Raw genomic sequence first — 13,690 nt, forward strand, 5'->3', positions numbered from 1 at the left:
ATGGCAAATGTTTCAGCTTCCTCACCGATCAATCCACACTTTCTTCAGCCTCTTCTTCCCGGATTCCACAGCCACATTGTAATCTCTCTTTTTTTTTTCTCTATGTGTCTCTCAATATACATTAAATCGTTTTGTTAGAACTCTCTCTTGGTTTCTTTTCTTGCAGAACATTCCCATAGCGTTCTACTCAAAGCATATAGAGGGAACAACCAACGACAGCAATGCAAATGCGACGGTAAAGCTGAGATCAGACGCTTCTGATGTAACCTGGGAAGTGAAGATGGACGGTCGTAGACTCACCCAAGGCTGGGAAAAGTTCGCCACCGGTCATGCTTTCAAAGTGGGAGACATAGTCATTTTCAGACATGATGGAGATTTGTTGTTCCATGTCACACCCAGTGGCGGATGCAGAATCATATTTAGATAGGGACACAACATTTTATTTCATTACGTTTCATTGTAGGATTATAAAAAATTTCTTAAATTAAAAGTAACTACCGAAGGAAAATAAAAACTAGTTGGGGGCACGTGACCTCATTCCTCATCACTTGCGTCCGCCACTCACACCTTTTGGGCCTAGTTGCTGTGAGATTCAATACAATGATGATGGTGATGGTACAAGCTCAAGTACTTTGAACTCAGTTTAATATTGTTTATTTCCAAGATTCTGTTTATATTCTCATTTCAAAGTTGAAACAGACTCAGATTCTGAGAAGTATCAACAACAACACACAAGAGAAACAAGATATTCATCAGACAACTCTTGTCTTGTAGCTCGTGTCACCGAGTCAAATCTAATAAACGATGCACTGGTGAGTGGTGAAAGAATGTGTAACGACCCGATTCGGCTAACCGGTTTGGAATTTATTTCAGTTTTAATTAAATTTTCGATTTAAATTATAATTCGTTTTCATTCAGATTTACTTTATTAAAAAATTTGATATTTTATTCGTTATTATGATTCGATTTAGTTTGATATTTTACCAGAAGTAACACTCCATTCTCAAGAGAGGATGAGTTGGGTGTTGCAAAATGATTATGCATTTGATTTAACATCTCCTTAAAAACCAAATCATAAACTAACTACTTTTAAAAAAAAAACTTTGCAGTTTCTTCCAGGACACTTTTGAAGGTCTAACGGTTTCGTGAATCGTGAATGTGAGATCATACTGATGAATGAAGATGGGAAACCATGGACATTGTTTCTGAAATACTACGACACAAGTGGTCATGTTTACATCAGACGCGGCTGGAGAAGTTTCTATCAAGCTAACCGAAAAAGAGCCAAGGATGTTTTGACTTTCAAGCTTGTGAAAACGGGTACAAAACCTGTTCTCCAATTGCGTGCGTACTCAGTGTACAACCGACGTTCTTCTTCATCGTCTTCAATAAGCCAAGACAGATTCGTGACACTAACTCTCCGACCATACAACCTCAAGAACTCTAAACTGGTAAGTATTCATTAATCGTTTTTAACATTTTATCAGAGTTGTTTTACTGTTTTGGTGTGCATATGGCAGTGTCTACCGGTGCTATTTGTTAAGGCGAATGGTATCAAGAACGCAAGGGAGATAACTCTTATTGACAGATACGGTGTAAAAAGGACAACGAGTCTTAAACCTGATGACAAGTATGGAAGAGTGAGATTGGGTAAAGAGTGTATAAAGTTCTGTGAAGTAAAATCCTTGTAACCATTAATGGAAGGAGGATCGGTGAACAATAGATACCTGAGTGCCGTCACTGCATAGAATATTAGGAGATCTTGGTGATTACGAGATCACCTAAAATATATTTCCATGTAACTATTAGGAAAGTTAGCATTAATGTATAAGTTAGACTTCATATTCTATTATGTAAGGAACTTGCTAGACAAGTTATGTATTTGTATAAATAAGCCTATTTGCTAAGTTAATAAGATGAGAGAAACTATTATACTACTTAGGTTTTCTCCAAACTTGACAAATGTTGTGGCACTCACCGCGCCGTCCCTGAGGAAACGAGACGATGCTGGTGACTTTCCCCCAGGTGGCCACAGAAGATTGAGTGATATGGAGAGGCCAAAGAGCGGCGAGAGTAGAGTCATTACATACCATATTCCTCTGCATACAATCACTTCTCTTCTATTCATTTCAGTCTTCTCCACATATATATCTACTTTCTTCTCTTTTTTTTTTTCTTTATCCTAGCCCTTGTTATACATGTATATATATATATAGTAAAAGGCCGTGGGGAGGTAGGAACTGATTAGGGTTATTGAAGGTTTTAGATGATGCAGTACTATATCACTACAAGAAAATCTGTCATTAGCCACAAATTAGCTGCAAAATTTTTTTTGGCTATAATTATTAAGTCATAAATAGCCAAAAAATAACAGCAATTTTCAAAACCCCAAAAATCCGTAGCTATTTTGCAGAAATTTGTTGCTAAATAGCTACAAATTTAATGTTGTGGCTATTCGAAGAAAACAAGCTACAAATAACTGCAATTGGTGTTGTAGAAATGTCTATCCACTATTAGCCACAAAAACAATCGTAGAAATATATAGAAACAATGTATTTTGTGGCTATTTGTATAAAATTTAAACCCTAATCTCACCCTAAACCTCATGTTTTCAATATTTATCATAAACACTATAAATACAAGAACAAATAATGTGACAAAAAGAAATGTAACACTAATAATAATTTAAACAAAATTAAAATTTATAATTTTTATCTCCAATTCTAAACCCCATACTCCAAACATCAATATATATATATATATATATATATATATATATATAATTTTAGTCTTAAATCATAAAATATAAAGATTAGATCTAAATTGTTAAATATAAACAAAAAATAAAATGTAGAACACTTATAACAAGTTTCAAAGATAATAACTAGTTGGATTTTATAACACTCATGCTCATTTATAATTTTCAAGTATATGTTTCAAACTTTAATATCCCAAACTTTAAACCTAAACTCCAAACCCTGTCTCCAAACTGAATATCAAATATTAGTCTTAAACCCTGTATGCTTCCTAAGTAAAAGTGTTTGGATTTCATATTATGTAAAAGTACGAAAGTAACTACAAACTTTTAACTCCCGGGCAAAAAATTTCATCAAAATATTTCCCGGGTAAACCAATTACAGGAACGCGGTTTAATTCACAGCCACCCAAATTTTCATTAAAAAAAAGTGTAAACCTAATATCTTCTCTTCCTCACCGTGCGTTCTCTTCTTCCCTCTCCCACTAGATCTGTCTTATCTCTTCCTCTCTCTTGCTCGATTTGTCTTCTCATCCTTAGCTGATCTTATAGTCTCAATGATCGTATATGAACTCAAATAAGTATAAAACTCAATAATAAAAATAACTCACTTATTATTCTCTTAAATAAAACTCACTTAAAAACCTTAAGTCTCGCACAATCACAGAACTCATAAGTTATGCAACATGCATCTCCTTATATATAAATCAAATTTACTAAACTCATTAGAAAACACATATTTCATTTTTCCTAATCCTAAACTCATTAGGATAACTTATTTGGATATTTCCTAATCTTTTAAATCATAACTCGGTAGAATTATAAGTTAACTTATTTCTCAAGTTTTCTCTTTCTTTCAAGCTTAATCTAACATTCTCCCCCTTAAGCTTGAACTCCATTTTCGATAAGTCTTCAACACCTCTCATCTCTTTGAACTTCAATCTTTCAAGTGCTCTCGTCAAGATGTCGGTTCTCTCTTCTTTCCCGAGTATACCCCGATGTAACTCTCCACGCCATATACCCACGTTTGTGGCTTCATTCCCTGTTATCAATGTAGCTTCACATGATGATAACGCAACAGTCTCTTGTTTGATCGGACACCTCATAATTAGACTTCCATCAACATAAAAGATATTTCCTTCCACGTTCTTACCATCCTCAGGGTCAACTCTATGTCCACTCTTTCTTTCTCCAACAATTGGTATATGAGAAGTTGCATGTAACTTTATTACAGTTTCACGAGACTCTTTGGATCTTTGTATATCCCGACTTAACACCCGGAAGAAACCCATTGTTTTCCCTGCCTGTTGACAAGCCAACAGACTTCCTGAGTTACTGTACCGCACACCCACAACTCTATCCTTGGTTTGTCTCTGGATTTCACAGCATGTAAAGAATTGGCCTCTGTTTGTATCAACTCCACCAAGAGTAGTTTTACATACACGTCCGGACCTCGCCTTTATATTGTGTTGGACTGCTCAGTCGATACATGCATCAACCCAAGACATCTCATGATGTGGCGTTAAAGCAAGTGCTGCGATACCTAAAGGGAAGTACAGGCCACGGATTGACTTTCAAAAGAGCAAGCAAGATGGAGCTAGTTGGATATTGTGACAACAGTCATAATATAGATGAAGTACTACAGGGCATATATTTTACTTAAACGATTGTCCTATTACATGGTGTTCACAAAACCCTATTGTTTCGACAAGAACGTTACAAGGGCGTTCAAATCTCCGTGGAGGAATGCAGTTTTGACGTCTAAGTGATGTATCTCCCACCCGTTAGAAGCTGCAAGGCCGATGATGAACCTGATAGTCTTAATACGCGCAACAGGAGCAAATACTTCTTCAAAATCAATGTCATGCCTCTGTATATAACCCTTTGCTACCAATCTGGACTTATATTTGTTTATGCTTCCATCTGAGTTGCGTTTGATCTTGAAGATCCACTTCAATCCTATTGCCTTTGCTCCTTCGGGAAGGTCAATAAGATCCCATGTCTTGTTCTTCACATGCTTTCTTCCACACCTTGTATTTCACAGCTTCTGTATATTCCCATGGCTCTTAATTTATAAGTAACAGAAGGCGTTCTCCTTCAGCCTCTCCTAGGCATACATAGTCGCTTAAATAGCTCGGTGTTTTGCTTACACTTGTTGACCTTTCATAGATCCACGTGCTCTATGATCGCATCTGTAACTGGAGCTTCTTCATGACCTTCATTATGTGTAGCATCAATGTTACTTTCGTGGTCCTCTGTTTCCTCTGTTTCTTCTTTGGTCTCATTCTTTCTGATACCTTGGTTTCCGAAGTCACCAAAAGAAAGTCTGAACGCGCCCGGTTCTCCTTCGTTCTCTAAAGATGAGTTGCTCCACTTCCAACCTTTGTTTTCATTGGATATAACCTCTCTGCTGACAACTATTCTTCTGTTTGTCGGATCAAACATCTTGTATGTAAAGATGTCAATTGGGCTGTCCATGTCCAAATGGGCATGTCCAATTGGACAAATCAGTTTATTGGACATTATTTGTTAAAGTCCAAATTACACCAAGTCCAAATTTTCCAAACCCAAAATGGACCATTCCAAATGGGTGGTCCGCGATGTCCAATTAAAAAATAAAGTTTAATATACAAAAATTCATATTTTTTTTTTGTCAATCAACTACTTCATTACTTAAATAAAAGTTTTACACTGCATTCAAACGTTCAAGAGTTGCTCGTGCCAAAGAGTCAGCTTGACGATTATCTAAACGAGGAATAAAATTGAAAGATAATGGACAGAAGAGAGTGGCAAGGTTCCTGGTGTCATGAAGGACACCTGCAATCTCTAACACATCCAACCCTGATCGCAGGGCCGACACAAGGACCTGAGAGTCCGAGAATAATTGGATACTCTGAAGGTTGAGTTCTTTAGCTTTGATGAAGGCCTCTCGCATTGCTAGAGCTTCTGCCATAAGGGCAGAGCAGACAAACAACCGGTTGCTTGATCCTCTGTGTAGCACAACACCATCCTCATTCTTGATGATCCAGCCCATGCCTCCAGCTTTTGAGGTTTCCTGCCAAGCTCCATCAGTCCAGCACATTGGAACAGCGTGTAGTCTCAGCTTCAATCCCGTTGTCTTCGCATGCTCCTTTTCTTTTTTTTGAGATTAGCTGCTTCCCATTCTCTTGCGTCAGCAATGGCTTTCGAGATGATCTCTTTAATCTGAAAAACTTTTCCTTCAAACACCAATTTATTTCTTGCAGTCCACACATTCCAGAGTATCCATGGTATCGTAGGTGAATAGCTTAAACCTACTGTAGGTAACACCTGAGAAGTTGTCGTTCTTTGCAACCAAACTTTGAGGCTCTCTATACCCAAACTATCTGGCAGCTGTGGTGAAACATGGACTTGTTGCCAGAGTTCCCCTGCAAATGGGCACTGCAAGAACATATGCTGTAAGGTTTCAGCCTCTCCACATCGCTTGCATTGTAATTCTGCGTTAATGCCTCTAATTGCAAGTAGCTCTCCCACCGGTAAAGCATTGTTGAGTAGCCTCCAAAGAAAGTGTTGAATCTTTGGTGGGATGTGGATTTTCCAAACAAACCGCATCCAGTCAAAATCAGGGTTTAAGTCATTTTTCTCCTCAAAGATGGTCTTGTACCCTGACTTTGTAGTATATACTCCTGAGTCCTCAGGTAACCAGACTACTCGATCTTTTGGGGCTGAAGCGCTTGGGATGAGTAATCTGATATTCTCCTCATACTGAGGTAAATGCTGTCTAATTTTCTGCAAGTCCCAATCGTTGGTGACTGGATTCATTAGGTCCTTGACCATCAGTTGTTGATTGATGAAGGTTGGAGGTCCTATTGGCGCCATAGGTTTTGAGGTAGAGAGCCAATTGTCTGACCAGACATGAATGTCGTGGCCATTACCTACTACAAAACCCATTCCCTTCTTTAGAACTTCCAAGCCCGCCATTATGGTTGTCCAACCATGGGAAGAGCCAGAGGTTTCTTTACTCTCCAGGAAGGTGCATTCCGGGTAGTACTTGCGTTTCACCACTTGGGCCAGTAGAGACTCCGGCTTGGAGTGAATTCTCCAACTGAGCTTAGCCAGAAGCGAGTATATAGTCCTCAAGGTTTTTAAAGCCCAGTCCTCCCAAGAATTTTGGTCGCGCCATTGTGCTCCACGCTACCCATGATATTTTCCTCTTGTCAGGTGCACTATCCCACCAGAAGCGGGTGAGGATGGACTGGATCCTGTTACAGAGGGAGGTCGGGATCTTGAAGCTAGACATGGAGTGTGTTGGTAGGGAAGTGAGCACCGACTGCAACATAACATCCTTCCCTGCTCCGGATAGGAACCGTGTAGTCCAAGACTGAGACCTCTGTCTAATTTTATCCACAAGTCCTATGAACACATCACACTTTCTTCGACCAAAAGTTTCAGGCAACCCTAGATACTTGCCCATACCACCTTCCTGCTCAATTCCTAGAGCTCTCTTTACTCTGTCTTTGATGTCGCTTGGCGTTCTGGAGGAGTAAGTTATTGTAGATTTGCTCAAGTTGATGCATTGCCCTGAGCTGCTCTCATATCTACGGAGTATCCCCCTCAAAGTCTTGCAGTTTCGCGCGTTTGTCTTGCAGAAAAACATGGTATCGTCGGCGAACAGGAGATGGTTGATGAAAGGGCTTTTCTTTGCCACTTGAAGACCTTGGAGCTGACCATTCTCTTGACTATTTTTGCATAATCCTGAGAGCACTTCAGTGCATAATATAAAGAGATAGGGGGAGAGGGGGTCGCCTTGACGTAGTCCTCTCGCTGGTACGACTCTCCCTTGTGGTGCTCCGTTTATCAGGAAGGAGTACGAGACCGTTGTGACACACTCCATGACCCAATTTATCCAGATGTGCCCAAATCCCATTCTCTTCATCACCTCCTTCAAGAAACCCCATTCTATGCGGTCATAGGCCTTGCTCATGTCAGTTTTAATGACCATGGAGCATCTCTTCTTCGCCTCTGATTTCTTGAGGTATTGTAGGGTTTCATGCGTTATCATCACATTGTCTCCTATAGCTCTTCCGGGGACAAATGCAGTTTGGTGCTGCGTGATCAGGTCAGGTAGAAGCCCTTGGAGTCTCGACGTCAATATCTTTGCAATAATCTTGTATCGAACGTTGCAAAGAGCTATCGGTCTATACTCTGCTGCACTCCTCGGAGCTGTTGTCTTTGGGATCAGGCAAACGTGTGTTTCATTGAGACGTGGGTTCATTTTTCCTGTAGTGAAGAAGCTCCGTATTTCACGGTAAACATCAGGACCTAAAGTGCTCCAGAAAGACTGGTAAAACCCTGCTGAAAAGCTATCCACTCCTGGTGCTTTATCAGCATGTACTGCGAAAATTGCTCTTCTTACTTCTTCTTCATCCGGAATGGAACATACCTCTTCGTTTATCTCTGTTGAGACGCGCACAATGATTGTTTCCTCCACCGTTTTGTAGTCATCGCTTCCAATTGATGAGAAGAGCTGTTGATAAAATTTCGCAAAGACGGCTCCTACTTCCTCCTCTTCGTGCACTGGGATTCCATCTTCATTTTCTATTGTTGTGATCCGGTTGACTGCTCTCCTTTCCTTTGTCACTGCATGGAAGAAAGCACTGTTCCTATCCCCTCCGTGAAGCCACAAGACTCTACTCCTCTGTCTCCAAAATAATTCTTCCTCCTTGTAGGCTTTAGAGAGGGCTTCCTTCAGCTGCTCAATCTTCTCCGAGTTTGGGAGTGGGGAGGAGAGTTCTTCTTCTAGCTCCATTTGATTCCTGGTGATCTCACGGGAACAGGCTTCTTTTTTCTCCTTGGACCACTTGATAATTTCATGTCTACAACGGCTGACTTTGAGTTCAATTTCCTCCAGTTTTTCCTTTGCCCATGCTTTCTCTATGACCCTTCTAGCTTCTTCATTATCATTCAGCCTTCTGTCATATCTGAAAGGCCTTCTTTGCTTTGTCTTTGTGGTGTCCAAGTAAGTAAGTAGTGGTCTGTGGTCAGAACCCTCAAAACGGAGGTAATTGCATCTGCTAGCCGGGAATAAGTCTCCCCACGCAACATTTGCAAGAGTGCGGTCCAGTCTAGACCTGATGTTGTGCGTGTGTCTTGTTCCTCTCCAAGAAAGGTGATCTCCTGTATGCTTGATATCCCATAACCCATGCACTGATACAAAGTTGCGAAATGGAATGAAAGAGCCCTCACACCGGGGTGGTCCTCCCACCTTTTCTGAATTGTCTATAATATCGTTGAAGTCTCCTGAGATGCCCCAAGCCGAGTCTCTGTTCAGGCCCAATCCAGAGATCTCGCTCCAGACCCTTTCTCTATTCTCCTGTTGTGGCTCTCCATAAACGAAGGTTATGAAGAAGGAGTTTCCTTTGTGGTCGATCTTTGTATCGATGTAGTTAGGTGATGCCTTCAGGACTGTTAGATTCACATCTGCCTTCCACAGGAGAGCGAGGCCTCCACTAAGGCCAGTGGGTGGTATCATGAAGTGTTGAGAGTACTCAGAAGAACTTAGATTCTGAATTACATATTCATCTTGGTTCTTTGTCTCCATAAAGTACAAAATGTCCGGGGCATGAACACGTTTCAGCTCCTGGATTCTTGGAACTGTCAAGTCACCTCCCAAACCTTGACAGTTCCAACTTAAAAACGCTAAGGAATCGGGTTTGGTGGATTTTGAAAATCCACCTTGTTCCTAGCTTTCCCCTGTGTATTCACTCTTGACGGTCCTGCATCATCCTTATTAAAAGGTAATTGTTGAATGTGTTCACTCCTGTCGACACATAGTCTTTTTCGAGCTGCAGAGGCCGCTCTTGTTGTCATCTGTCTGGTAAACTTTGTACCTTGCAGAGGGCTTCTTTTTCCACGAGTTCTTGTAGTCCCTTTAATGCTTGCTGGGGCTTTTTTCTTTAGCGTCTTTACTTGAGCAGTCCTGTTGGAGGCTGGCTTCGAGGTATTGAGCTTCCTCTTAGTGCCCGAGCCTGAGCCCAGTCTTAACGTAGCAGGAACTCGAGAGTTTTGCAAGTTCCCTGAGTTTGGGTTCATCAGGGTTCCTCTGCCTGATCCTGCTTCCACAATAGGACTTAGATGCTCATTCTCTGCATATTGAATCTCTACATCTTGGAGTCGTGCTAGTAGTGAGCTAGAAAGCCCTGTAATTCTTGGGGGCTCTTCTCCGGGGATCTCAATCCGATCAAGAGCTGGAATTCTCACTTCCTCCTGGTTAATTCCTTCTTCAATTCTTGCCAATGCTGGAATTCTCTCCCTAGCTCTGCTACTTACTTTGTTATGATCCGGAGCAGCCGGTACGTCCATCTCTTCTCTAGGAGGTCTCGGTGGCGGGGTTCTCGAGCTCTGAGTCCTTTGACCTGAATTCTGGGCTCTCCTTTCTCCTTGGCTTCTGTGGTTTGGAGATGCTCTTCTAATAGGGGAGTGATTACGCTGCGATGGGAAGCTGTGATGGGAAGAGTGATCTCGTACTTGAACTCTTTCTCTCCCATTACGGTTTCCTCCACTGTACCGGCGTTCTTCTTCTCGGGAGTAAAAGGATCTTGATTTATCCTGGGAAGCGTAATGTCTTCGCTCAGGCTTCTGCAGACGAGATTGTATTGATCTTTGGCTGTTCCTTTGGTATTCTCTGGAATCAGCGTCTCTGTCTTTTGAACTCCTGGTGCCTGATCTTCGAGAGTCGTTCCTGCGCCTACTTTCTTCCAACTTCCTTAATGTATTTTGTTGACTGATGCCCTGGTTTCTCATGTCAACGGAGTTACTATCCCTATTTAGGGGGCATGACTCTTTCTCATGCCTGAGGGAGAAGCAGAGGAAGCAGTGCTTCTCAAGTTTTTCATATTCCAAGTTCACCTTGATAACGTCCCCTAAGGGTAGTTCTATAGGTAGTCTCATTTCCAAATTCTCAAGGCCATCTATGAGTACTCTGACCCTCCCACGATCTACATCTTTGTCCAAGATCGGACCTAGTTCTTTACCGATGGCCATAACTGTATCCTCGTGCCAGTAGTGGAGAGGAATGCCATGGATTCTGATCCACAAAGCTATCTTGCTTGGGAATGTGTTTGAGACCACAGGTTCCCACCGTTGGAGCAAGATCATCCAGCGTTTATAGTGGTAAGGTCCCTTCTTAAGAACTGATTGGAGCGTTTCCTCGGAAGGGAATCTGATTTGAAAGAGGTCAGGTCCCAGCTCTCTTCCAGTTAGGCCTTCCACATTCCAGAACTGAAGAAACCATTCAACCACCCATTGGGTCTTCTGCACTGTTGGGTTGGTGACTCTTCCTATCAAGGTGAGCTTGTTCTCTTCTATAAGCGCTGAGTTATCTCTGTTGGGGATTTGTACTGGATGCCTTCTCACTACAAGAAAACATGTGTTTTCCTACTGCAAAATTAGTAGGAAATTAGTCGCTAAATCCATGTTTACGACTAATTAGCGACTAATTTGTGCTGTCGTAATAGTGCTCGTCGCTAAATATATTAGTCGTAAATCAGTCGGTAATTAACTACTGATTTACGACTGATATATTTAGTCGTACCGTAGTCGCTACTTAGTCGTTAAATTTAGCGACTGATATACGACTATTGTAGCGACGAATAACTACTAATTAGTGACTGGTTTTGCTACTACTTAGGGACTGTTTTATACTGATTAATTTTACGACTGCGTATAGAAAAAAGAACAAAAAAAAAATTAAAATAATATTATTATTAACTTATTAAAAATGTATTATTATTATTTTTTGTCCCAAACCTGAAATGGTAAGTGGTTAACCGTTTAACACAAAAACTCATAGCTCATCTGTCTTCCGCCTTGTCACTGCCGCTGCTCCGCCGCGTCTTCTTCCTCAGCCACCGTCGCGTCTTCTTCCTCAGCTGCCGTCGCGTCTTCTTCCTCATCTCGGACGTGCTCGCTGTTGTCATCTCCACCAGATCTTCCTCTCCTCCAATCTTCTTCCGCCATCTCGCCGTCGTTGCGTCTTCTTCCCCTCCCTCCTTTGCAGAGGTGGAAATCCATTTCCGGCTCTGTCTTCTCTCCGTATCTTCTCGAACTACTCAAGAGTCTGTGGAGGCACCAGCTCTTCTAATCCGGTGAAACTTTTTTCGTAGCCCAGAGCATTATCCGGTGACTTTTGGGCTGCACATCCCTCTCTGTTGGGATAGCTATTTTAACAACCTGGTACGGATTCAAAAAAAAACTGTGAAGGAAAGATAAAAGCTAAGGTCAGATTTGACTAAGACCAAACTTAATACAGCAACAATTGAGACATTTGACAGAGAAAGGATTAAGAGGAGTTTTACCTTGAAAGCACCCATTTTCGTCTGGAGGGAGGCAGTGGGATGAGAGAATTGGACAGAGGAGAGTGAAGAAGAAGAAGATTTGGAAACAAAAGAGAAGATGGAGATGATAGATCTGTCGTAGAAGGAAGAGAGGAGAAAACAAATGAATGTTTTCAATGAATGATTTCTAGCCATTAGATTAACATCAATCAATGGCTAAGAATATCAATCTTTGTGTTAGAAAATCAGCCAATGACAAGAGAGGAGAAGAACCAAAAAAAGAACAGTTTTGGCCATTGGATTAACATCAATCAATGGTTAGAAGTTGTTATCCTTGTTTTCAAGGATTAGCCAATGATAAATTTTCCTTTTTCCTTTTTTCATTTAATATTTGTTTTTAGCTGTAAAATTGTGATTTGTGATTTGTATAATTTAAATACTTTGGTTTTTATTCTTCTAGTTTAATTTTATAAAACAGTTAACTTAGTTATATACATTTTCAATGAATGATATAAGGTTAATAAAGTTATTAGCTAGATCTTGTAAGTAGTGTTTAAAGATTATTTTATTTAAAGTCATATGTAAATGGTTTTGAATAGAAAATAGGTTTTTATTGGGTTAGATCTTAGTTAACTTAAATTTTTTGCGTGTATATAATAATTATTTTAGTTGAAAAGTTATGAATTTTGTGATTTAGTGTTTAGAATTTAGATTAAAGATAAAATATATAGGGTTTGACGGTTAGGTTTAAGATTTGAGAAGTTTATAAATTTTTAATTTAAACTACAAATTTTATAGAGTTTGTAATATGAAATTAGGGTTTAGAGTTAAAATTGGATTTATAATTTTATATAATATTATATCTCTGAAGTTTTAGGATTACCAATGAGTTTGAATGAGGATTTAAGGTTTGAAAGTTATAGAATAAGATTAAAAATATAAAATTTTGGTTTTAGTTTGAAGATTCGGGGTTATAATATAAAAAGATTAGAGTTTTAAACTTTATGTATAGATTTTAGGATTTTTCAAAATGTTTAGGGTTCAATGTTTTGAGTTGTGGAAATATGGTTTATGATTTTGGGTTTGAAGTTTGTATCTTAAAAGTTATAGATTAAAATTAAAAAGTTTAGATTTGAGTTTAAGTTTGAGGTTCATTTAAAGTTATAGTGTAAAAAGTTTTGAGTTTAAAAGTTTATATTCAAAATATAGGTTATCAAGCATGTTTAGGGTTTAGGGTATCAGATTTAGGTTTAGGATAACATTTTCCGACTGTTTTTCGATTGATTTTGCGACTGATGTATTCAGTCGTTAATTGGTGACTGAAAAGTGATTGTCAAGCCACCCAATAATTAACCGGTTATTTTTTTTTTAAGTTTCTGATTTTATGTTTGGAGTTTTGATTAAAAGCTATGATACAGGGTTTGAGGGTTAAATTTAAAGTTTGGAATAGTATAGTTGAAACTAATAAAATTTTCTTCTCCATTTATATACAGTTTGTTTAGAAATTTTCTAAATTTAAAGTATTAGATATCAAATTTAACATTTGTAAAATATATGTTTAAGATTTGGCGTTCAAATTTTAAGATAGAGTTGTTTGGGTTTAGATTTGGGTATAAGGTAA

General features: G+C 39.5%; 1 long non-coding RNA gene and 1 pseudogene across 2 annotated transcripts; one reads left to right on the top strand and one right to left on the bottom strand.

The window, feature by feature from the left end:
• LOC106330192 lies at positions 1-1,691 on the top strand (annotated as a pseudogene).
• Positions 1,692-3,029: 1,338 nt separating this feature from the next.
• On the bottom strand, positions 3,030-12,438 carry LOC106335927. 2 transcript variants are annotated; one of them, XR_001268788.1, is made up of 3 exons: positions 12,091-12,438; positions 11,543-11,965; positions 3,030-3,300 (listed from the first exon to the last, which is right to left on the bottom strand). It is a non-coding gene; the product is annotated as an uncharacterized LOC106335927 (long non-coding RNA). The 2 variants fall into 2 exon arrangements; XR_001268787.1 differs by having other exon boundaries at positions 3,030-3,308.
• Between the last annotated feature and the right edge of the window lie 1,252 nt (positions 12,439-13,690).

Source organism: Brassica oleracea, chromosome C3 (assembly GCF_000695525.1).
Source record: "Brassica oleracea var. oleracea cultivar TO1000 chromosome C3, BOL, whole genome shotgun sequence".
Taxonomy (NCBI): Eukaryota; Viridiplantae; Streptophyta; class Magnoliopsida; order Brassicales; family Brassicaceae; genus Brassica; species Brassica oleracea.